This window comes from Xiphophorus hellerii, chromosome 21 (genome assembly GCF_003331165.1).
Source record: "Xiphophorus hellerii strain 12219 chromosome 21, Xiphophorus_hellerii-4.1, whole genome shotgun sequence".
In the NCBI taxonomy this organism is placed as follows: Eukaryota; Metazoa; Chordata; class Actinopteri; order Cyprinodontiformes; family Poeciliidae; genus Xiphophorus; species Xiphophorus hellerii.
This window is the reverse complement of record NC_045692.1, coordinates 840,304-853,760: the sequence shown is the minus strand read 5'-3', so window position 1 is coordinate 853,760 and position 13,457 is coordinate 840,304. Positions and strand designations below refer to the sequence as shown.

Genomic DNA, 13,457 nt, shown 5'->3' with positions numbered 1-13,457 from the left:
GATGCCTCCTAGACGCCTCCCTGGTGAGGTGTTCCGGGCACGTCCCACCGGGAGGAGGCCCCGGGGAAGACCCAGGACACGCTGGAGGGACTATGTCTCTCGGCTGGCCTGGGAACGCCTCGGGATTCCCCCGGAGGAGCTAGAAGAAGTGGCTGGGGAGAGGGAAGTCTGGGCCTCCCTTCTGAAGCTGCTACCCCCGCGACCCGACCTCGGATAAGCGGAAGAAGATGGATGGATGGATGGATGGATGGTGATAATTTTATGTCCAGGAAGTGCCGATATTATGCTAGGCTAGTACAGTGGCTAACTGGAGTTGGTCGAGTTTCCTTTCATGTTTGGTCTAAATCATGGAAAGATACGGATGCTGCTTTGCACTGTGGTTGAAACCAATAATAGCATGCACACTCTGAGCAGGATCCTAAACAGAACGGGACTGCACAGAAGGAAACGTCATTCCGATCCTCTAGCTGTGGCGGCGATGCTAACTGACTGGATAGAAGCTGAAGTTGGCTTCCGATTGTAGCTTCTGATTCGGGAAATGGCTAAAGGGCGATTATAACGGAGGCTCAGATGTATTTGCTGAACATAAAATGTTTAGCCATTTCCCGAATCAGAAATGGCTAAAGGGAAGCCAACTTCTCTTTAGCTACAATTGGAAGCCAACTTAGCTTCTACCCATACAGTCAGTTAGGATCGTCGCCACAGCTAGAGGACCGGACTGACGTTTCCAACTCCAGTTAGCCACTGTACTAGCCTAGCATAATACCGCCACTTCCTGGACATAAAATTATCACGTTTATATAAGATACGTATCACGTTTTAACAAAATAACTATCAAGTTTTAACAAGATACGTATGACGTTAAAACGTGATAGCGCTCAAATTTTCTTTCTTGCAATAAGCTTCCGTACCAGTTTCAAAATTCAGCATTTATGAAATGTAAAGCAAAATGCTGATCATGTTACCACAAAGGTGAATTTTAGTACTTTTATGGTAGACATGTTAAAGAACGAAAATGTTCTAAATTTGTAATTAGATTTTTTTTCTTTACTCAAAAGGAACCTGGTAGGTACATTTGTACATTGTTCTAGGACTTTAAATTTCTTGCATTATAAGAATCAGAAAAAAGTTTTGTTTGTCTTATGTAATTTATTTTCTAATACTTCAAGTATATACGAACTCATCTAAGTACATTCAATAAAATTTTGCATAAAAAAACAATTTCAGTTTGATATTTAAAACTGCCTGTATAAACAGTACTGACTCAGAGAAATGAAATATCTACTCTTAACATTGTGTCATTCTACTTCCTGTAGTTTTGAATGTGACAAAACTAGAGGAATTAGAGTAACACAACAATGTTGTTACTCTAATGAGTAATGCATATGATTACATATAATCATATGTATTGAACTTGTAATCTGACAAAATCAGAAAATTGAATTGATTCTACATTTCAACAAAACTGTTTCATTTTAACAAAGCTGCTTCACAAACAAAGAACTGCTACAGTTTAAATGTAGATTTTTTTTTTTTTAACAGGTCGATCATTCTAAGAAAGCCAAAGTTTGCGTAGAGGAAATGCATGCTAAAAAAATAATCACTGAAAGATTTGTAATTCCTGTAGTGACAATTAATTCTTAATGTTTCATAGCAAGTGGCAGCTGTTGGGTAGTTTCCATGAACAATCTCCACAGACAGACTTGATGGCAGATTTTCCCATCCGGTCCAGAATTTCATCATTTCTTTCAGTTCAGGTGGTGTGGCTTTGGAAGAGAACAAAGCCACAATCCCATTTTCAATTCTAATTTACCATACGTCCGCAACTTATGGATAACTTTGTATGTTTGTAAGACTAAAGTACCTGGAAATATTCAAAACAGTTTTACTTTTTATTAAAATCCACATCAGTTCTGGAACCACATGTTGAGATAGAGCTAGACTACACAGAGAGAACACACAAACATACATGCAATTCAACTGTTTGAATTTTGAGCTAAGATTAAAACTGAATTGTGAGGTACCACTGCAAGCAACTAAGAAAAGAATTCTCCTACAGGAATGCTTCATTGAAAAGTTATCTGAAAATCTCCAATCAGACACTGGTAACATTACCATTTGCAATTAACTGTTTCAGATATCCTGAAATGCGGCATCTGGTTTCCTTTGAGCAGTCGTCATCTTCATCACTTCCGTCATCTGTTTCTGGCCAAGTGATATGCTGAAGTACCACCTAAGTTTAGTAGAAAAAACTAATTGTGTTGTGTTTAACAGAAGTTTTCAAAGAAAATGTTTTATATAAAAGGCATTTCATTAAAACAATAACAGATGCAACACCATAATTCCAGTTATTTAAATATACCTCTGGACACAGGGAGGTTTCCTCCCTTGGAAAAAGCAGCAGTACAGCAACAGGCCGCCGAGTTACCAGTGACCATATTGGGGTTTCTTTCAAGCCTCGTCTAAGCTGCTTTATTTGTCTTGCGACACGTCCAAGAACCTATTTTAGAAAATGGTAATAGTTTATTTCTAAACAACTCATTTCATTACAGTCATTGTGCTGCTCTGGTAATCGAAACTAATAACAGGGATCAAAGCAGTATACAGTAAAACACAATGTGTATAAAAAAAATGTAATTCATGTGACACTGAAGATATGACAATCTTTACAATTAACAACTAATGTAAAAAGATTAATCTTTAAAAGTGAATCACTTGAGTTTTGCAAGACCTCAGAGAAAGTATGAGACTGTTCCTCAGGATAGGAGCTTAAGCTTAAAAAGCTGTCATTTGTCTGAGGCAATCAAAAGAAATTGAAATCTCCACAGACAGACAAGAGGTAGAATCTTCTTCAAAAGATTCTACCTCTTACCTTTGATTATTTTTATAGAAAACACTTAAGATAAATTGGTGCCAGACTATTTCAAAAATGTTAAAACAATGGTAAACCTGCACAATTCTTTATCCTTCTGTGTATCAAAATTGAATTTTAAATAAAATGTGATTTAAAACATAAGTTAAAAAAAAAAATACATGCAGTAGAAATGAATGCTGACTCACTGCATGAAGTAACAGCTTCTCAAAAAGCCACTTCCTATTGTTCTCTGTGGGGCAAAGAAGGTCCCATGAATATGCCAAGCTCTGTACTCTTTCCATTTGAGTATCAGAGAGCCTGGATTCTCCTTCGAGCTGCAAAAGACATCACAAATGACTCAGAGGGGAAAAAAGCAAGAAAGAAAATAATGTAAATTAATATTGTATATCAAGAGAAGCAGTGTTTTGGATGATGTTATACTGACAATAAATTTATTAATTAATTCATAAATGAAGTCACCTGAACAATACAGTAGCTGAACAGAATGGGGTTGTGGTTATAATTAATGTCGGAAGTGTTCACAGCCCCTCCTTGAAGCATACAAGGCAGCCATATTAGCTTAGTACATTAGCGGTAGCATCTCCTGAAAAATTATGACTTTACTAAGACTGCCTGTCTCAGTCTCACCTAAGACAACATCAAACAACCCAGAAAGTCGCCACCCATCAGTTCTCTTTCAAGATTCTAGACTTGGCGCAAGTGGTATTTCTTTTTGAAATAAAACAGGTAAATTGGGTGTGGGAGAGCGGGGAGGGGCTGGGGGGCTAGGAGGTAGCGAGAAGTAATATGCTAGCACTACATGGTGTAAGATTAACAACGGCCCAAACCCGTGTTTTAAATCAAGATTTAAGATAATGTATCAAACTTCATGCGCAAAATAAAATATAATACAGAAATATGAAAGCATTAAACTCAACTGGTATTTCTTCAATATGACGGTTGTGTCACGTGATTAGCTGGGAGCTGGAATCTGACATCCATTGCTAATGTCTGTGACCTGAAGTAACTTTGCCATGTTTACAGCGAATTTTTAGACGCTGAATTTGAGACAGCGAGTTTGAGCAAGTTGAATTGGAGGACAATGAAAATATTGCATTTGAATTTTTAAAAGTTGAATTTTTTTATATGCTGAATTTTTTAACACTGAAAATTTAAACTGAAAAAAATATGTATATTGAAAATTTGATCACTTTGAAATAGGAATGTGAATTTTTTTAACAAATGAAAATTGCAAGCATGTACAAATAATGACACTGAATTTATTTTCATGTACTGTTGGGAAACTGGAGTATTGGTTTCTGTGGGGCTGCTTTTCTTGTCTCTAGTTATCCACTAGATGGAGCCAGGAAGCTGTGTTGTCCAGAGGGTGGTCTCAGGTGTTCAGCCGTCACACCTGCAGCCTATCTGTCATCAGCCAGTGTTTAAGAGAAGCCTGTCACCAGTCCTTCGATGCCTGAGTGTTGCGGTTCATGGTACTCTGTGCCCCTCAGTGTGTGCTCTCGCTGAGTTTTCTAAGTGTTTAACTCAAGCCTCCCTTGTGTTTTCCTTGTAGGTTCTCAGCGGCTGTTACCTTTGTGCCTTATGAGTTTTATCGTTTCACCTCCAAGATTCTTCATAAAGAAACCCCTGGTTCATAAATCCCTACGACTGGTTCTTCTGGCTGTTCAAGTCTGTGCTACAACCTGTCCGCCCTCCAATGAAGTACAACTAACAAACCATCATCGCCGCCCATTCTCTCTGGATCTCCTGGCTTCAGTTCCAACCCCACCTGGACCCGGCACTCACCCTAGAAACCAGGTTCCAGCACCAGCAGAATACCTCCCCCTGGTGGATCAGTTCCATTTCACTAGTAAGGTCTCCTAATTATTCTCTCTTTCACCTTCAGTACTACTTACTCACCTCTCATCTACTCCGTCCTCAGAATCCAGATCTCCAGCCGTCCCATACCCCGGGCAAAGAAGATGCATTTAAACTCTTTTTACAATAAACTTTATTTAACTGACATTCTCTGTATCCTGAAGTGTATTCTGCATGTGGGTCAAAAGATTAGCCTCAAATTATGACAGAACACTCAGGCCCGGAATCAGACCCCACAGATGCACTTAGGATGACTCTGGCACAACAAAATAACCTCATTCAATCCCATGATTGTACACTAAGAACTCTTTGTGATCAACAAGGGTTAACTAATCAACGATTGGATCATTTGACTAATCTATTACAAGAAGGTCTTCAACAGACTTCCGCTCCATTTCCTGCGTCCTTGCCAGCCAACTCCATCAGTCCTCCTACTCCGGATAAATTCTCAGGTGATGTGAAACGTCGTGGTGGCTTTTTGTTACAATGTTCTTTGGTTTTTAATCACTCCCCTCAGAGCTTCTCTCATGACGGTGCTAAGATTTCCTATGTAATATCACTTTTATCTGGAAGAGCTCTTGAGTGGGCTGAAGCACGATTTAAAAACCCCTCTGACTTTCGCTGTTCTTTTGACGAATTTTTGGCTGAGTTCAAACTAACATTTTGTCAAGAATCTGATCTCACTGCCAATTCAAGAAATTTATGGACAATCAGACAAGGACAAAGATCTGTAGCTGATTTTGCAGTTGATTTCAGAATCAGAGCTGCTGCTTCAGGCTGGAATGACCCAGCAGTTAAAAGCGCATTTTTTCATGCCCTTAATGATTCCCTTAAAGACAAGCTTGCTACCTTAGATGCACCTAGAACTCTTAATGAACTAATTTCCCTTGCCATTCGCCTAGATAACCGCCTAAGAGACCGCAATAAAGAAAAACTGAACAGAGGGTCTACCGTGAAGTCATTACCATCACCGTCTGTCCCCAGTTCTCATCTCACCTCTTCTTCACAGAGCCAACCAGGACCCATACAAATCGGTCGGACCCGTTTAACCCCTGAGGAACGACAAAAAAGAATGGACTCTAACCTCTTTCTCTACTGCGGGTCCCCGGGTCACTACATAGCCGCCTGTCCAGTTTGGCCAATGAATCTGGGCCCGTCAGCAGACTCAGGAAGGCTGGCGGGTCATCTAAAAGAAAGACAAAAGACTTCTCCTCAACTCCTACTTCCAGCTACATTATTTTTCAACAATGATTCTCTGAACTTGTCTGTCTTGATTGATTCAGGGTGTGAACGTAATCTCATTGATGCTGTTTTCGTTCAACAGTCCTTCATTGAAACAGTTCCATTGCCATCTCCTCTCCGTGTTACCGCTCTGGATGGAAGGGCTCTACCTCGGATAACTCACATGACCAGACCACTGCAGTTACTCATCTCCGGTAACCATTTCGAACAGACCTCATTCTACGTATTTCCCACCTTCAATTCATCCATAGTTCTAGGATTTGACTGGTTACAGAAGCACAACCCTCATATCAACTGGTCAGAGTTACATATTGAATCTTGGTCATATGAATGTCACTCATCTCGTCTCCGGTCCACAGTTCCCCAAAGTTCATCTCCAGCATCTCCACAGGAGGCAGACCCTCCCGACCTGTCACTCGTTCCATCTGATTATCATGATTTAGCTCAAGTGTTCAGCAAAAGTAAAGCCCTCTCACTACCTCCTCACCGCCCGTATGACTGTGCCATAGACCTTCTTCCTGGAGCCCCATTGCCATCTAGCCGTCTGTACAACATCTCTCGTCCCGAACGAGCAGCCATGGAAACATACATCAACGATTCATTAGCCGCAGGTCTCATTCGCCCCTCTTCATCTCCTCTAGGCGCAGGATTCTTTTTTGTCGGAAAGAAAGATGGTTCATTACGCCCGTGCATCGATTATAGGGGGTTAAATCAAATAACTGTTAAGAACAAGTATCCATTACCCCTCATTTCTTCAGCCCTAGAACCAGTTCACGGCACCACAATTTTTTCTAAGCTCGACCTCCGCAATGCTTATCATTTGCTCCGTATCCGCCAGGGGGATGAATGGAAGACCGCTTTTAAAACACCCATAGGACACTTCGAGTATTTAGTCATGCCTTTTGGCCTTTCCAACGCGCCGGCATTTTTTCAAGCCTTAGTAAATGATGTGCTCCGAGATTTCCTGAACTTATTCGTGCTTGTATATCTGGACGACATTCTCATTTATTCCAAAACCATATCAGAACATAAGGAACATGTCCGCATGGTGCTCCAACGCCTCCTTGAGAACAGATTATATGTTAAGGCTGAAAAGTGCGAATTCCACAAACCATCTGTTTCATTCTTGGGTTTCGTTCTGGAGGGTGGACAAGTAGCACCAACACCTGATAAGATTAAAGCAGTTCTAGATTGGCCCACTCCTCAGACACGCAAACAGCTTCAAAGATTTCTAGGCTTTGCCAATTTTTATAGAAGATTCATCCGCAACTACAGTCAAACAGCTCTACCCCTGACAGCACTCACCTCCTCCAAAATATCTTTTAACTGGACCCCAGAAGCTGAAGCAGCTTTCCTCAGTCTCAAGAACCTGTTCGCCAATGCCCCAGTTCTTATCCAGCCCGACCCCAGCAAACAATTCATTGTGGAGGTGGATGCTTCTGAGACTGGGGTCGGCGCTGTGCTTTCCCAACAGTCAGACTCTGATAACAAAACTCACCCTTGTGCCTCCTTTTCCCGTAGACTCTCACCTGCGGAACGGAACTACGATGTTGGTGACCGAGAACTGTTGGCCATCAAGCTTGCCTTGGAGGAGTGGCGGCACTGGTTGGAGGGTGCAGAACATCCTGTACTGGTCTGGACTGATCACAAGAACCTGTCATACGTCCAGTCAGCCAAACGACTTAACCCCCTTCAGTCCCGCTGGTCTTTGTTTTTCTCTCGGTTTAACCTGTCAATTTCATATTGCCCAGGTTCCAGGAACATCAAGCCTGATGCGCTCTCCCGGATTTATGCTCCTGACGACTCAAATAAGACCCCAGCCCCCATACTACCGCCTAGCTGCACCGTGGCCACCGTTACATGGGACATTGAAAGCATCATTCGTCAAGCCCAACAGTCTGAACCTGATCCCGGCACCGGACCCACTAACGAGACGTATGTACCAACCACAGCCAGAGCCAAACTCATTCATTGGATTCATTCAGCCAAATTTTCAGCCCATCCAGGAATCAGTCGTACCATAGCACTCATCAACCGTCGATTCTGGTGGCCTTCTGTACATAAAGATGTCAAGGAATACGTCCTCGCCTGTTCCACTTGTGCCCGCAATAAGTCATCTCACCAACCTCCATCCGGATTTCTTCAACCTCTCTCCATCCCCAAGCGCCCGTGGTCGCATATTTCCATTGATTTTGTAACTGGACTTCCACCATCTAGAGGTATGACCACCATCTTTACTATAATAGACCGCTTCTCTAAATCATGTCATCTCATTCCCCTCAGAAAACTTCCCACAGCTTTTCAAACTGCTCAGCTCCTGATAAAACATGTCTTTCGCCTGCATGGAATTCCCCAGGAGATCCTGTCTGATCGCGGTCCTCAGTTTACTTCTCAGGTTTGGAAACACTTCTGCTCTGCTCTAGATGCCAAGGTCACCTTAACATCCGGCTATCATCCCCAATCCCCAACCCTCAGATGTTTCACATCCACCAATCCATCTGACTGGAATAAATTTCTACCCTGGGTAGAGTATGCTCACAACATTCATGTTTTTGCTGCCACTGGTTTTTCTCCATTTGAGGTCTCTCTGGGATATCAACCCCCACTATTTCAATCCCATGAGAAAGAAATCTCCATTACTTCTGTTCAACACCACATCCGCCGCTGTAAAGACATCTGGGACAAGACCGTCATCGCACTCAACCGCACTGCCGAACAGAACCGACGCTTTGCAGACCGCAAAAGGATCCCCGCTCCCCACTACACACCTGGACAGAAGGTTTGGCTCTCGGCTCGAGATATTTCTCTTAAATCTATGTGTAAGAAACTTTCCCCCAGATTCATTGGCCCATATGAGATCGAATCAGTCATCAGCCCCACTGCAGTCCGTCTCCGTCTTCCGTCCACTTTACGCATCCATCCCACGTTTCATGTGTCCCAAGTCAAACCTGTCCAGACCAGTACATTGTGCCCTCCTTCCGAGCCCCCACCCCCCGCCCGGGACATTGATGGGCACCCAGCTTTCACTGTTCGCCGGGTCGTGGACTCCCGTCCGAGGTCGTGGGTGGCAGTACCTCGTTGACTGGGAGGGCTACGGCCCGGAGGAACGGTCTTGGGTGCCCGGTTCTTTCATTTTAGACCCGGAACTCATCTCTGACTACCGTGCATCACTTCCTTCTTGCTCTTTTGGGCCGCCAGGTGGCGGCCGTTGAGGGGGGGGGTACTGTTGGGAAGCTGGAGTTTTGGTTTCTGTGGGGCTGCTTTTCTTGTCTCTAGTTATCCACTAGATGGAGCCAGGAAGCTGTGTTGTCCAGAGGGTGGTCTCAGGTGTTCAGCCGTCACACCTGCAGCCTATCTGTCATCAGCTAGTGTTTCAGAGAAGCCAGTCACCAGTCCTTTGATGCCTGAGTGTTGCGGTTCATGGTACTCTGTGCCCCTCAGTGTGTACTCTCGCTGAGTTTTCTAAGTGTTTAACTCAAGCCTCCCTTGTGTTTTCCTTGTAGGTTCTCAGCGGCTGTTACCTTTGTGCCTTATGAGTTTTATCGTTTCACCTCCAAGATTCTTCATAAAGAAACCCCTGGTTCATAAATCCCTACGACTGGTTCTTCTGGCTGTTCAAGTCTGTGCTACAACCTGTCCGCCCTCCAATGAAGTACAACTAACAAACCATCATCGCCGCCCATTCTCTCTGGATCTCCTGGCTTCAGTTCCAACCCCACCTGGACCCGGCACTCACCCTAGAAACCAGGTTCCAGCACCAGCAGAATACCTCCCCCTGGTGGATCAGTTCCATTTCACTAGTAAGGTCTCCTAATTATTCTCTCTTTCACCTTCAGTACTACTTACTCACCTCTCATCTACTCCGTCCTCAGAATCCAGATCTCCAGCCGTCCCATACCCCGGGCAAAGAAGATGCTTTTAAACTCTTTTTACAATAAACTTTATTTAACTGACATTCTCTGTATCCTGAAGTGTATTCTGCATGTGGGTCAAAAGATTAGCCTCAAATTATGACATGTACAAATAATGACACAGAATGTTTTTTAGGTTAAAAATACATTCTGAATTTATTTTAACACTGAAAAAGTAAGCACTAATATACAACATTCAAATTTCAGAGGCATTTTTTATTCAAATCCTGATGGCACATATTTACTTCCATACAGGTGGTAGTTTTTATGTCACCTATATAAAATGCCCCAGTCCATAAATCAAATGTACCCATCCAATCATCAAGCACTATCTTTTGGAAGAAGATGCGTGTGCCATGCACTATCTATCATTCAACACCAGTGAAGTCTACGGTTACAAGTTGATAAGCGGTTGTTCTGGAGGTGTGTCGTGTTGTTTTAATTGAGCAAAATAACATGAAACACAATTAGATACTCTCCATTTGCTCTGTATTGAGACATTTTGTAAGACGACCGCTGGAACAGGAGAGGCTAAAGCACAATTATTCTTTTTTTTCATTGAGGAATTGTAAGAGCATAATTACTCTTACAACGTCTCAAAATCATGTTAGAATTACCACATATAAATAAAACAGAAAACTTGAAAACTTGCCTTGAGGAAGATTGCAAACCAAACAAACAGGAAGCCAATCAATCCTAAAACAAATGGAAAAAATAAAAAAATAAATCAATGAGATCTTTAGGAAAGAAATTGAGAAGAGAGCAAGATTTTTGAAACAAAGTCATTATGATTTATGACCAAAAGCAACTAGGATGTTGGCAAGGCGACAGCGTAAACAACAAAAATCAATGATGATAAGCAAAATTAGAGACGCGAATAGCAGCCAGTTGTATTACAAACCAAATGATACAGAGAATGATAGGAAAGAACAGATCTACAATATGTGAGGTAGAAAACAGGTCAGACTTTTAGACTTTATTGTCCCTAAGGGGAAATTCTTTTCGACAAACCAGACTCTGCACTCTCTTCGCCAAGTAGACAATAACATCCAACAAATAGGTAGAAAGGTCATGTACATGATCCGTTTCATGGAACATTACAACAAGGATGCTGACAGATCCTGCCACACTGGATAAATGCAGAAAAGGAGCTTACATAGATAGCACCTCAACTGGAATAAGTCATCAGCAGATTATATTCTTGTGGTCTTACCAACAAACACTTGGAGAAAGAACACAGTAGAATTATTTCATCAACATCATTTCTGCCATCAACGTCCCAGTGGATACTTAATTTTTGTATCCAATTGGTGTAGAAATGGTCTTAGCTTTACCTTATAAACTACAATGTATTAGGATTTTACGTTACACAGTTGTGTAATCAATCTGTAGACCTATATAAGCAGCAAGGAAACTAAGACTCTTTGTTAAAGGACTTTTTCCACCTTTCAGGTAGAATCTTTTTTAGTCTATTTCATTTTTACTTGCATAGGTCATGTGTATGCCTTTTTATTAGTGTTTAAAACCAATAAAAAGGTGTTTGACAAAAAAATCAGCATAATTTTAACAGAGAAAAGGCAAAAAATGAATGAAGACACCATTTTTTTATTGGTGTTTAAAAAGGCAGACACATTCTCCCCAGGTGACAAACAAGAGACGAGAAGGTTAAAAAGTGAAAGCTTTAGAGGAAATGACACAAACAAAATAAAGGCATTATGAAAGCAATAAATCTGAATTCAGTGACAAAGTGTGGCATCATGTTGTTTTCAACCATCCAGAGGCAAACAAGCAGCATCTGGTGGTTGGAAAACAGATGCTGTTTTTCAACCACTACACTACAAAGACCTCACTACAAAGTTAATAACTCAAACACACACAAATGAAGTTAGGATATTTAATACGCCATGTCGTCTTAAAATATTCCTATATTTTAATATGAAAATGTTGGCTCAATTCTTATTGTCCATGACTTCCAACCAGTGCTTTTACAAGCTTTTTAAATGTCAGCCTGAGCTTTGACTGATATGCAAATTATTTGCTGGTGCAGTGGCTAAATGAGTAGACATTGAGGAAACCAGAAAAGGGCACTGTTTCCTGATTTAAGCTTAAGATGGAAGAACACTTTAATCAGCTGTCTAACTGACTGTTACCCTTTAACTGTTCATTCCAAAAGGTATGAGAGGGTTCTCCACAGTGCTGCCCCGAAAGCCTGGCATGTAGTATAAGACCAGACAGAACTTAAACAAAAATTCTACTGAGACTCAGTGAACAATAAAAAAGTGAAAATCAAATTCCTGAGTCAACTGTTATTAGAAATTTAAAAAAAAACAAAGTGCAGTGTTGTCAGATTGTAAGACATTTACTCTTGACTCTTTAGTCAAGAGTAAATGTATGTAACATTCATGTAACATTCAGACAATAGAATGTTGGTGTGATATGTATGTATGTTAGGTTATGCCTGCTTGCAATGTATTGCAGCAGTCAAAGAGGTAGAAGGTTTAGGGTTAGCAATGAGGATTTCAGCTCTTTTGACCGAACAGGCTCTTGTGACTTGGCTCAAACAAACAAATCTACCAAAAGGATCCATAATAATTTATTATTGTAAAATATCTTTAATCTTTAGCCAGATACTGTTTCTCTTACAAGTATCACTTGTATTTACGGTTTTTGCAATGCACTCTCCTCACCACTGTCTATTTACAGAGGGGATGGACTAACCTGACTGTTGCGTCTGTCCCCCTCTCTGTTTTCCCATAATGGCATGACTCTTAATCCTCACATATGATTGGCCACAAGGCTCCCATATTAATAGAAACAAATTTGCGCCATGAGCAGAGCATTCAAAGGGAAAAGAAATGGGGAGACGTCTGTCTCTGTCTGTCTGTCTGTCTGTCTCTTTCTTTCTCTCTCTCTCTCCTGCACTTCTTATAATGAAGAATGGCTCTCAGTGAGGAGTCGAGTCCGTAGTTCACTTCAAAGAGCCGGCTCAAAAAACCGAAAGGTTCAAGAACAACCAATCACTAAAAGGGTGAGACTTTACTATAGAGAAGAGGCTTAACACTCTATAATCATAAATGATTATAGAGTTCCGAAGCCTACTGCAGTGTTTTCCAATCCTGGTCCTCAGGGCACACTGCCCTGCATATTTTAGATGTTTCTTGATTTCTGCCTGATTCAGCCGACTGCAGTTCAGCAAACACCTGTCAATTGAAATCACCTGGGCTGAAGCAAGGAAACACCTAAAACACACAGGGCAGTGTGCCTTGAGGCCCAGGGTTGAAAAACACAGGCCAGAGGAGAAGGTGAAACAACATTGTTTGCTTAATTAAGTCTTCGGCAGGTTTTTGCCATCGATGGTAACTCCTGTCTGGAAGGTCAGGTTTCAGCCAAACTTCTAACACCTGGACTTATAGTGAAGGGGTCCAAAGGTGATTTTGGAAGGTATGCCAAATGCACTGCCTACTCTAGATGTGCAGAATGTATTACAGCATTACCTTTGGCACCAAGGTCATCACCCACAGTCACCACATGCCGCACCAGTGCTGAGCTGCGAGTGCCACCAGACATTGCTT

The 13,457-nt window shown here is 41.8% G+C and overlaps 2 long non-coding RNA genes across 2 annotated transcripts; one reads left to right on the top strand and one right to left on the bottom strand.

Annotated features, from left to right (window-relative positions):
• Positions 1-1,651: 1,651 nt before the first annotated feature.
• Positions 1,652-3,602, bottom strand: LOC116711608 (uncharacterized). Its single transcript, XR_004337283.1, has 4 exons — positions 3,061-3,602; positions 2,363-2,500; positions 2,116-2,233; positions 1,652-1,766 (listed from the first exon to the last, which is right to left on the bottom strand). It is a non-coding gene; the product is annotated as an uncharacterized LOC116711608 (long non-coding RNA).
• A 5,761-nt stretch (positions 3,603-9,363) lies between these two features.
• Positions 9,364-9,890, top strand: LOC116711954 (uncharacterized). The gene is made up of 3 exons (XR_004337365.1): positions 9,364-9,397; positions 9,478-9,774; positions 9,847-9,890. It is a non-coding gene; the product is annotated as an uncharacterized LOC116711954 (long non-coding RNA).
• The last annotated feature ends 3,567 nt before the right edge of the window (positions 9,891-13,457 follow it).